The 12214-nt window shown below is 40.7% G+C and overlaps 1 long non-coding RNA gene across 3 annotated transcripts in view; it reads left to right on the top strand.

The window, feature by feature from the left end:
* The window catches only part of LOC133365316 (uncharacterized), a 156153-nt gene that overhangs the window by 101445 nt on the left and 42494 nt on the right, over positions 1-12214 (top strand). For all 3 annotated transcript variants that reach the window (XR_009758167.1, XR_009758166.1, XR_009758169.1), the window contains exon 5: positions 5643-5798. This is a non-coding gene — a long non-coding RNA (uncharacterized LOC133365316). The remainder of the gene's footprint in view (positions 1-5642; positions 5799-12214) is intronic.

Here is a 12214-nt window from a genome sequence, read left to right as displayed (position 1 = left end):
GTCTTCACAGTGGAAGATATAGGGCAGATCCCTGAACCTGAACTAACATTTGCAGGAAGGGATTCTGAGGAACTGAGACAAATAGTGGTAACGAGAGAGGAAGTTCTAGGCTTAATGGACAATATAAAAACTGACAAATCACCGGGCCCGGATGGCATCCACCCGAGAGTTCTCAAAGAACTCAAATGTGAAATTGCTGATCTGCTAACTAAAATATGTAACTTGTCCCTCGGGTCCTGCTCCGTGCCTGAGGACTGGAAAGTGGCAAATGTAACACCAATCTTCAAAAAGGGATCCAGAGGGGATCCCGGAAATTACAGGCCAGTTAGCTTAACTTCTGTCCCTGGAAAACTGGTAGAAAGTATAACTAAAGCTAGATTAACTAAGCACATAGAAGAACAAGCCTTGCTGAAGCAGAGCCAGCATGGCATCTGCAAGGGAAAGTCCTGTCTCAGTAACCTATTAGAATTCTTTGAGAGTGTCAACAAGCATATAGATAGAGGTGATCCAGTGGACATAGTGTACTTAGACTTTCAAAAAACGTTTGACAAGGTACCTCACCAAAGACTTCTGAGGAAGCTTAGCAGTCATGGAATAAGAGGAGAGGTCCTCTTGTGGATAATGAATTGGTTAAGAAGCAGAAAGCAGAGAGTAGGAATCAACGGACAGTTCTCCCAATGGAGGGCTGTAGAAAGTGGAGTCCCTTAAGGATCGGTATTGGGACCTGTACTTTTCAACTTCTTCATTAATGACCTAGAATTAGGAGTGAGCAGTGAAGTGGCCAAGTTTGCTGATGACACTAAATTGTTCAGGGTTGTTAAAACAAAAAGGGATTGCGAAGAGCTCCAAAAAGATCTCTCCAAACTGAGTGAATGGGCGGAAAAATGGCAAATGCAATTCAATATAAACAAGTGTAAAATTATGCATATTGGAGCAAAAAATCTTAATTTCACATATACGCTCATGGGGTCTGAACTGGCGGTGACCGACCAGGAGAGAGACCTCGGGGTTGTGGTGGACAGCACGATGAAAATGTCGACCCAGTGTGCGGTAGCTGTGAAAAAGGCAAATTCCATGCTAGCAATAATTAGGAAAGGTATTGAAAATAAAACAGCCGATATCATAATGCCGTTGTATAAATCTATGGTGCGGCCGCATTTGGAATACTGTGTACAGTTCTGGTCGCCTCATCTCAGAAAGGATATTATAGAGTTGGAAAAGGTTCAGAAGAGGGCAACAAGAATGATCAAGGGGATGGAGCGACTCCCTTACGAGGAAAGGTTGCAGCATTTGGGGCTTTTTAGTTTAGAGAAAAGGCGGGTCAGAGGAGACATGATAGAAGTGTATAAAATTATGCATGGCATTGAGAAAGTGGATAGAGAAAAGTTCTTCTTCCTCTCTCATAATACTAGAACTCGTGGACATTCAAAGAAGCTGAATGTTGGAAGATTCAGGACAGACAAAAGGAAGTACTTCTTTACTCAGCGCATAGTTAAACTATGGAATTTGCTCCCACAAGATGCAGTAATGGCCACCAGCTTGGATGGCTTTAAAAGAAGATTAGACAAATTCATGGAGGACAGGGCTATCAATGGCTACTAGCCATGATGGCTGTGCTCTGCCACCCTAGTCAGAGGCAGCATGCTTCTGAAAACCAGTTGCCGGAAGCCTCAGGAGGGGAGAGTGTTCTTGCACTCGGGTCCTGCTTGCAGGCTTCCCCCAGGCACCTGGTTGGCCACTGTGAGAACAGGATGCTGGACTAGATGGGCCACTGGCCTGATCCAGCAGGCTCTTCTTATGTTCTTATGTTCTTAAAACCCTGACATAACCACTCAGAAGTGTCACAGCATCTGGCAAATATATTCATATGATCAGTCAGAGAAACTAGGCTGACAAAGAAAAAAAGTCCTAATGAAGACTTGTGCTTCAGCCACAAGGTGTACATTATATCTGAATTATGTTAGAATAATTCTAACATGAACTAAAGAACAGGCTTATTATGTTAGAGAAGATGTTTATTTTTATATTTTTATCCTGCTTTTCTATATAAGATATTCAAAATAGTTTACAAGGTAAGAATGACACCATGGGGTGGAGTCAGACTAAATTGGCCGCACTTAGGTTCCATTGAAATCATTGTGAAAAAGAAGTAATGATTAACTTAAGTCCTATTGATTTCGTTGGGAACTGAATGCTATGAACTTACCATCTGGATCTATTCCCATATAAAACATATCAAATATCATTAACCAATATATACAATAAGCAGCAACATAACAAACAGTATTTGGCATCAAATTCTATAAAAAAGAATCAGCTGGCAACCAAATAGTTGTCAAAATAAGTAGGTCTTACCTGTGAAAGACAACCAACTAATGATGGACCCAGGTGGATTTGCTATGGGAACATGTTTCAAAATCTAGACACACTACAGAAAAGGCTATGCCTCTCATCAGGTGGCAACAGGACATAGTGCATAGCCTCTGATGTCGATCTTAATACTCTGGCAAATTCATATGCAAGAAAGTGGTTCATAAGACATCCTGGTCCAGACCATTTAAGATTGTAAAGGTCAATTTTAGTCATATTCAAAGTAAACCCATTGTAATCAATTGACTTAAGTATGACTTCCTTGGATATCACTCTCATGATTCCCTGGAGTAAAGGGAATACATTAAAGTGCAGTGCACATGCACAAATATCTTAAGCAGGGAGAGAACTATTGGAAAACAGATGAGATTTTTCTGAATGCTCTCCAAGAAAGCCCCTAAATACTGAGCTGATCAGAAATCGAAGCATTGAGAGTTCTCCTATCATTACTTAAAGGACAGTATTTAAATCATAGAATAGTAGAGTTGGAAGGGGCCTATAAGGCCATCAAATCCAACCTCCTGCGCAATGCAGGAATCCAAATCAAAGCATTCCCGACAGATGGCTGTCCTGCTGCTTCTTGAATGCCTCCAGTGTTGGAGAGCCCACTACCTCTCTAGGTAATTGGTTCCATTGTTGTATGGCTCTAACAGTTAGGAAGTTTTTTCTGATGTTCAGTCGAAATCTGGCTTCCTGCAACTTGAGCCCATTATTCTGTGTCCTGCACTCTGAGACGATCGAGAAGAGATTCCGACCCTCCTCTGTGTGACAACCTTTAATTTACTTGAAGAGTGCTATCATATCTCCCCTCAGTCTTCTCTTCTCCAGACTAAACATGCCCAGTTCTTTCAGTCTTTCCTCATAGGGATTTGTTTCCAGTCCCCTGATCATCCTTGTTGACCTCCTCTGAACCTATTCCAGTTTGTCTGCATCCTTCTTGAAGTGCGGAGACCAGAACTGGACGCAGTACTCAAGATGAGGCTTAACCAGTGCTGAATAGAAGGGAACTAATACTTCACACGATTTGGAAACTATACTTCTGTTAATGCAGCCTAATATAGCATTTGCCTTTTTTGCAGCCACATTGCACTGTTGGCTCATATTCAGCTTGTGATCAACGACAATTTCAAGATCCTTCTCACATGTCGTATTGCTGAGCCAAGTAGCCCCCATCATATAACTGTGCATTTGGTTTCTTTTTCCTAAGTGTAGAACTTTGCATTTATTTCTGTTGAATTTCATTCTGTTGTTTTCAGCCCAATGCTCCAGCCTATCAAGGTCCCTTTGAATTTTGTTTCTGTCTTCCATGGTATTAGCTGCCCCCCCCAATTTTGTATCATCTGCAAATTTGATAAGCATGCTCTGTACCTCCTCATCCAAGTTGTTAATAAAAATGTTGAAGAGCACTGGGCCCAGGACCGAGCCCTGTGGTACCCCACTCTTTACTTCCACCCAATTTGAGAAGGAACCATTGATAAGCACTATTTGAGTACGATTCTGGAGCCAACTGTGGATCCACCTGATAGTTGTTCCATCCAGCCCACATTTAGCTAGCTTGCTAATCAGAATATCATGGGGCACTTTGTCAAAAGCTTTGCTGAAGTCGAGGTATATTGTATCCACAGCATTCCCACAGTCTACAAGGGAGGTTACCCGGTCAAAAAATGAGATAAGATTAGTTTGGCAGGATTTGTTCTTCATAAATCCATGTTGGTTCCAAGTAATCACTGCACTGTTTTCAAGGTGCTTACAGATTGACTGCTTTATAATCCGTTCCAGAGTTTTTCCAGGGATTGATGTTAGGCTGACTGGTCTGTAGTTCCCTGGTTCCTTCTTTTTGCCCTTTTTGAAGATTGGGACAACATTAGCTCTCCTCCAGTCATCTAGCACTTCACCAGTCCTCCATGATTGTGCAAAGATAATAGACAGCGGTTCTGAGAGTTCTTCAGCCACTTCCTTCAATACTCTAGGGTGCAGTTTATTGGGCCCTGCCGATTTGAACTCGTTCAAAGTGATTAGGTATTCCTTGACCATTTGTCTAGGGCTCCTGCTGGGAAAAAGGGCGGGTTATAAATCAAATAATAAAAATAAATAAATAAATAAAATATTGCTGATTTTCCATTTGATCCAAGAATTGCTGTTTAAAATTAGTTTACAAGACATTTGTCTTAAAATCAACATGGCATCAATATCATATGCATGTTAAACTAAAGCAAATTAATGATTGTAAAAATATGAATTATCTGGAAAAAGTACATTTCTCTGTAATAGTTTCACTGTGACTAGCGGAAGAGGCCAAGGTGTTTTATGATACCATGCAGTTGCAGCAGAGAATGGCATGTAGCCCAATCGACTAGTTGTTCCTTTCCGGTGTATTTCTACATCACACTTTAGCTGAAATGCCCACAAGAGACTTGGAGAATACCAATACTTTTTGCAAGTAGTGAGTGTTAATACAGTTTTAAAAGTCTGTTGTTTTCTGCTTCCCCATCACCTTATTCTGTAAAATGTAAATCATTTGGAGACCAACACATTGTGGAATCTCCAGAATGAGCTACAGTAAGTCTTTGTATCTGTTCAACATAATGCTAAGTAATACAATGTGGAATTTTGAAGTGACTGTATAACATATTCATTCACATTTTATTGTAATAGTACACTATTTCATCAAAGTATAATCATCTTAAAATGAATTATGATCTCCATCGTAGGAACATGTAGAAAAGTATGTGCTAATTTGCACAGTCATGTTTACACAATAGTTACAGGATGAAATCTCCATGAATTAATTTTTTTCAGTGGGATTTGAATATGGCTGTCATTTTTGTCAATGTTATAGAATATTTCAAGGATATCAAATTTTCAAGAAGAGATTGCCCACAAGAAGTAATGGATTGTCATCTTGACAAATTTTGGGTATCTAATTTTGGGTTCCTGGTCTGCTAAATGCTGATCACACATAATGTCCATTTCAGAGCTGCAGGATAACTTCTCAATTCATAATAGAACCAAGCATTATGAGCTAGACGGTCATTTACCAAATCATGTACTTATGAATTTTGACAACATAAGATGTGATTTTACTCTGCAATACCTACTTTAGGCTTCCCTGGGGTGCAGGGTCTCTGGTGATGATATTACACAATTGTTTGAAGGACTAAGTTTGTAATCCAGAGGAAAAGCTTAGGAGATGGTGGTCAAACCTTTAAGGTTGTTCTCCTGACCAATTTGCTACAGGCTATCTACATGAGGCATGATTTGTTCTCTTTCAGACTTGCTTGCCATGAACGGGACAGGTTTCAGGTTCTCAAAGAAGACAAGTGTGCTGCTCCATTTTTTTCCTGTTGATGAAGGGAGAAAAATTAATATCAAGTATTCCCCTGGAAACAAGAGGGGAGAAATGATGACATGAGACCCCCAAGTGAAAGGTGAGGTTTGCAGCAATGTTACTGAATAAAAAACAGAACCATGAACCTGTTGTGATTGTGAATCAAAGCTACAAGATCTTAATGGCTCAAATGCAACCACATGCAATTATATGCAAGTACAGCTAAGGATCTTAAAGCTCCAGCTTTCTAGAAAAGGAACAAGGCAAATACAAAATGAAATCGAGGGAACAGCTGGCAGCAGAGGGTTGTAGTTTTTATTGGTTTTCTTACTTACAGTTGATGGAAAGATTTAAAATTGATAAAAGAATTTTTGATTTTGAACAAGGTAAATCTGAGTTTGAAATGAGTTTGTGTACAAATGATGAACATGTAATTGCCAAAATGTATAAACTTTTGCTAAAAATTGAAATGGAAGAAGAAAAAGTAAAAGACTGTATGGTAAAATGGGCTAAGAACTTTGGATATAACATACAAATGGACCAATGAGAAAATATGTGGGCGAAAGGGCTGAAATTTACATTGTGCCATAATCTTAAAGAAAACTTTTATAAAATGATGTATCATTGGTATATGACACCAGAGAAACTGTCAAGAATATACAATACTGTTCATAATGAATGTTGGAAATGTAAGCAACAGGAAGAGACTTTTCATCATATGTGGTGGACATGTAAAGAAGCAAAAACGTTTTGGAGTCAAATACATAAATTAATGCAGAGAATTTTAAAGATTAATATTCAATTTAAACCAGAACTCTTTTTGTTGGGCTTGATGGACGTACAATTGGAAAGGAATCATGGAAGTGTGATTCAATATATGGTTACTGCAGTGAGATTACTATATGCACAAAGATGGAAGGATACAACACTACCAACAATTGAAGAATGGCTACTAAAACTAATGGACTTGGCAGAAATGGATAAGCTGATGTGTCTATTGAGAGAAAAAACAACAGTCACATTTCTCAAGGATTGAGATCCCTTTCTGAGTTTTTTGCGAGACACAGAAAATGAATTAGTGATATTGGGATTTGATGATTAACTAGATTTAATTGAGAAAAAAGGAGATTATGTAATTTATGAGTGAACAAGGTATCTTAATATGTATCTGTTATAGCTGATCGAAGATAAATCGGAAGTCATCTGTTTTTGCATTTTTTCTCTCTTTATCTTTCTTTTGTATTTTATTTGTATTTTATTTTAAAAAATAATTTAAAAAAAAGGGGGGGAAGGATATGACCAGTCATGATTCTGTGATGACAATGGAAGTTTAGTCAGCCATCACAATCCCAAGAATGGTGGCCAACCATGCCTGTTATTGCTGCGTTCACACATTACATTTGGCCCCAATGGTTAGAACTGCTCACATGAAGAAAACAGTGCATTATTTAATCTAAACTAATGGGAGCATAAAGTAACCTATATAAAAGTATAATCTTAAAACCTGTCCCAGTTAATTGGCCTTTAGGTTGGATGTCTCAGTTGTTGCACTATGATGCTAGCCCCTTGAAAAGATGTGCTGGTGAAAATATTTCAGTGAGTTAGGAAAGAGAGAGCAGGCAGCTCGCTGTATACATTTGCTTCCCCCCTAAGTTTACAATCAGGTCAGCAGCACCTGCTGAGCAGTGCATCCTCAGGACCAAGTAGGTATGATGGCAGCATAACCCAACTTGGGACATGCTGAATTCTGATAAAGCAGCCTGCCCAACCTGGTGTCTTCCAGATATTTTGGAGTACAACTTCTGTCAACCCCAACCAGCAGGCTGAGGCTGATGAGAGTTGTAGTCCACAGCATCTGGAAAGGTTCAAGTTGCTTTAAAGTGAGGCTGAGAGTGGGCAATTTAAAATGCAACAGTGGCAGCAGGGGGTGCTGAACCCTTCCCTTACGCTTATCCAAAAAGCCACTTGCCCCTCTTCTTTTTATGCTAATGGGGGCTATTCCTGTTAGATATTTAGTTTTGTTTAGGTTTAGCTTGTTTTTTATCCTGTTGTTTGGTGATTATTTTTTTCAAAAATGTGTTAATAGTATTATTCACACTGCCCTGGAATTTTCTGACGAAGGGCAGTTAAGAAATATTTTAAATACATTTTTAAAATAAAACAAGAACACCATAGTGTTGGGCTGGTGACCAATAGGCATTACTGTCTCTAGTTGTTTTCCATGAAGCCTGCAAGTGTGAAGACGTAACTGAGGTTAAGGGGGAGTTATGTCTATGCCCTGTCTGGGAACGGACTGCCAGGGCTGTTGCTATGGTAGCCATCTGATAGCGACTGGAAAAGTTCTAACAGAGTCTGTGTGTTGTCGTCTTCAGAATTATGCCTCTGAGCTGAGAGGCTGTCTTTTGTGTTTATCTATGGAGAGAGATGTACCAGAAGGGGGGTGACTGAAGAATCTCTACATGTATTTACTCTTAAGCCTCTGGCCTTAATGTCTTTCAATAAAGACTCTTAACATGCTCTGAAGAAGTTTCTTGCTCAACTTAACTCCAACGTAATGTATGCTGTTTCACACAACAACGCACACACGCCAACAGTGGTAGCAGAGGATGGTTACGCTCCACAGCGCATTACACCGGAGTAAGTTGCTGGTCTGAACGGCAGACGGAGTTCCAGAGAGGGCAGCTTGATTGATTGAACCAGACGGAGGTGAGCAACATGGCTGTAAACCTGTCTGGGGGAGGCTTGCCGATGGAACGGCTTAATGAAAAGAATTATGGCAGCTGGAAGCCGAGGATGCGGGCTTTGCTGATAAAAGAGGATTTATGGGACACAATAGATGGACCCATTCCGGCGGTACTGACTGCGGCTTGGACGCGTAGAGATCAGAAGGCGCAGGCTTTTATACTTCTGGCTCTATCTGACTCTCAACTGCTACACGTGAGAGATGTTACAAACGCCAAGGAGATGTGGGACCGGTTAGAAGGCATTCATGTGCAACAGACTGCGGGATCTAGATTGTGTTTGGCACGGAAGCTTTATCAAATGCGCTTCACGGGTGAGTGCGACATGAGTGAGCATCTCACGGAATTCAGACGCCTGTTTGCTGAGTTGACAGACCAAGGCATCAAACACTCTGAACTTCAGAAGACCTATCTGATTCTGGCTTCACTCGATGGGACTTGGAATAATATGGTCATGGCTTTCGAAGCCATGCCTGACGGAGGTTTGAACGTTGCGTTTATTGAGGGAAAATTGACCCAAGAATGGCAGCGGAGGCAGGAGGCGCAGAGAGCCCAGCCGGTGGAGGCTGTCAGAAGCAAGGAGGAGAAATGTGCCGAACCGGAGCAGGCTGCCAAAAGCAGACAGGAAAACAAGCGGGAGCAGCAGCGGCTGAAGTCTTGTTTTGCCTGTGGGGCCCGTGGGCATCTCCGTAAAGATTGTGCAATCAAGCAAAACTCCAGGGACGGAGGCTTGAAGCAGGGAAGTGTGAACTTTGTTTGTAAACAGAACTCTCAAGATTTACAACCTGTGAACTGGTTGCTCGACAGCGGAGCAAGCCATATATTAATTAAAGACAGACGTTTGTTTTACGTTTCAGAAGAAGTGAAAGACTTTGTTTTACTTGCTGATGGATCACGGAAATCCGTAAAAGCTAAAGGTCTGGTGAAATTTGACAAGCTTGGCATAATGTCAGACTGTTTGTTTGTTCCGGAATTGGCTCATAATATTTTATCAGTTAGCAAACTGGTGAGTTGTAATTATTCAATTTTGTTCCACAAAGACCAATGTTTTATAATGAGGGGAGATGAAGTGTGCATGCAGGGAAGCCTTAATGATTCACAGTTTGTAATAAAGAGCAGTCAAGCAGGGTGTGCTGTGTTAAACGCTGAGGCACAGGTACATCAGGGCTGCGTCCATGAATGGCATCAAAGGCTGGGGCATGCAAACCTTGACACGATAAGAAAAACCCCTTTGCACAGTGAAGACATGCGTTTAAAAGATTGTGGACAGTTAATGGATTGTGATTCTTGTAATCAAGCTAAAATGACTATTGCACCAATAAACCGGGAGGCTGAGAGAACCACAACAGCTCCCTACCAGCTAGTACATGTTGATTTAGCAGGGCCAATAAATGCTTCACGAGGAGGTGCGAAATTCTTCATGGTACTGGTAGATGATTATTCAAGATTTTGTCATGTTTTTCTGTTAAAGCATAAAAGTGAAGCTGAGCAGAAGCTGAAACTATTCATTAAGAGAATCGAAACTCAACACTTGGTCACGGTGGGGGCTATACGCTCGGACCAAGGTGGGGAATTTACGAGTAAAGCATTGAGTGACTTTCTGGAGAGTAAGGGAATAAACCAGAATTTCACTGCTCCACACAGCCCGTTTTCCAATGGAACTGCTGAGAGAAAAAATAGGGTGCTTGGGGAAGCAATGAGAGCCATGCTGCTGGATTGCAGTTTAGGGAATTCTTTCTGGGCAGAAGCAATTCTTTATGCGAATTACATTCACAACAGGGTGTTACACAGTGCTATTGGAATGTCTCCTTATGAGAAACTTACTGGCAGAAAGCCTAGAATACAACACATTCAAAAATTTGGGGCAAGGTGCTGGATCCACACACGCCAACACATAGGAGAGGCCATTTTGGAAGGGAGAAAGCCTGAGTAGAGGAAGAGGGCATCACCATCACCCAAAGGCACGTTAAACTGTCCTCCGCCTACTGTATAGGCAGTGGAGGCTAGTCCATGAGGGCAAATGGGGCATTGCCCCACCACCCTCATTCTTGATTCCTCCAAACCCACCTGCCTTCGTCACAACCAGCCCATGGGGTGCCCCTGGCTGCCAGGTTCATCCTCCTTTGTCTCGGTTTTGCCCTTGTAGAACTCAGCAGGGAGAAGGATAGAACAAAGGTAGAATTAGTTGGCTGCATCTGTCATTGGCTCTGACTCCACCTTCCTGCTGTCTGCCTTACCATTTCCAGTGGGCACCAGCCACCGTGTATAGGGATTCTGATACACAGGTCTGATGCCTAGGTTTTCACTGATGTTCTTAAAGTATCATATGCCACCCATCTGCTCTTCTCCCATTCTGGTCAATACACTATCCTTCTCTACCTACACTCAGAAGCCAACACAAGGAACAACAGCTGCCTTTAATCCTCTTTGTACGTGTATTTTCAGGTTGGTGATCAGCATGACAGTTTAGGGCCAAACTAGATGAGAAGCTATTCACGCAGTCAACAATTGTGTGACTGGCTTTTAAAAAGTGAATAGCAGGATGGGCTCCCCAATCTGGATTTACGCCCTAGGAGGTGGCTTGGTCCTCTGCCCTGTATAGTCCTGATCCAGACTGGCCCTCTCATCCCTGTTACTAACATTTGAAGAATGTCTTCTAGGAGGGGGGTATTGTGGGAGCAATGGGTTAAAAGCCCAAGGTCCCGAGCCAGGTTGATGCCCCTACACCCGCTGTTTACTTTTTAAAACATTGTTAAAAGCCTAAATGGTGTCCCATGTGGTTTGGCTCTCAGAATAAGAAAGAAGAGGAAATCTATTATCTGATCAAAGTGTACTAGCCTCTGATGACTCTCTTACATCATAATGCTGTGTTGGTGATTTCCACCACCGTTCCCCCTATCCTCCTTCCTTCCTTCCTTCCTTCCTTCCTTCCTTCTTTCTTTCTTACAATTTGCTTTCTGTAATGTAACAAATTTATCCAAAGTTTACGGTGTAATCATAGCTCCTTGCTGTTGGGGAATGATTTATTTGACTAGCTCTAGTTTTTATTCCAAAAGGCTGAATGCCAAATCATTACAGTCTATCTGGTGTTCTATTGTTAAAATATATGATCTAGCATTACGATACTATGCAGAGATTCAAAGAGTCAGAAAAAAGAATTGTGATAAATCAAAACCTCATAAATACTTTATAAAGTTCTTTTTAATCTCTACCCTGATGTGCAACAAAAAGTAGTACTTTATTTGCCATTATAATGGCAAGGTCTTGAGACCTCATCCTCCCACTTTTCATTTATAACCAAATGCATACATTTATTCTTTGTAGGGACGAAAAATTACTTGTGTCACATTACATTTCCCGGACTGCTGCGCTGTTGATATTTTATTTTGCTTCTAACCTTTTCTATTACATATGCACCTTGCAGATAACAACAATTATACAATACCAGCAATATAACACACAGTAAATGCATACATACAAATATAGTGCTAAAATATGTCAGTACTGTATTTTAAAAGGCCTTTTTACACAAGACAATTTCAAATATGTGATTCTTATCACATATGTGATGAGGATGTGAAGAATCTTTTCTTTTTTAAAAAAAACTTACATTTTCAGCTTAAAATGCCTAAGCTCTAGTTTCCGACACTATATTTATTTGTTTGTTAAGATAATTTATATCCTGTCCTTCCTCTTTTTTAAAAACAGAGCTCAGGGTAGCTTGCAAACATAATAAAAACAATAAAAATGCAGAATCAGTATAAAAACATAATAA

Source organism: Rhineura floridana, chromosome 10 (assembly GCF_030035675.1).
Source record: "Rhineura floridana isolate rRhiFlo1 chromosome 10, rRhiFlo1.hap2, whole genome shotgun sequence".
In the NCBI taxonomy this organism is placed as follows: Eukaryota; Metazoa; Chordata; class Lepidosauria; order Squamata; family Rhineuridae; genus Rhineura; species Rhineura floridana.
The sequence above is the reverse complement of the archived record's forward strand: the minus strand, read 5'-3'. Positions and strand labels throughout refer to the sequence as shown.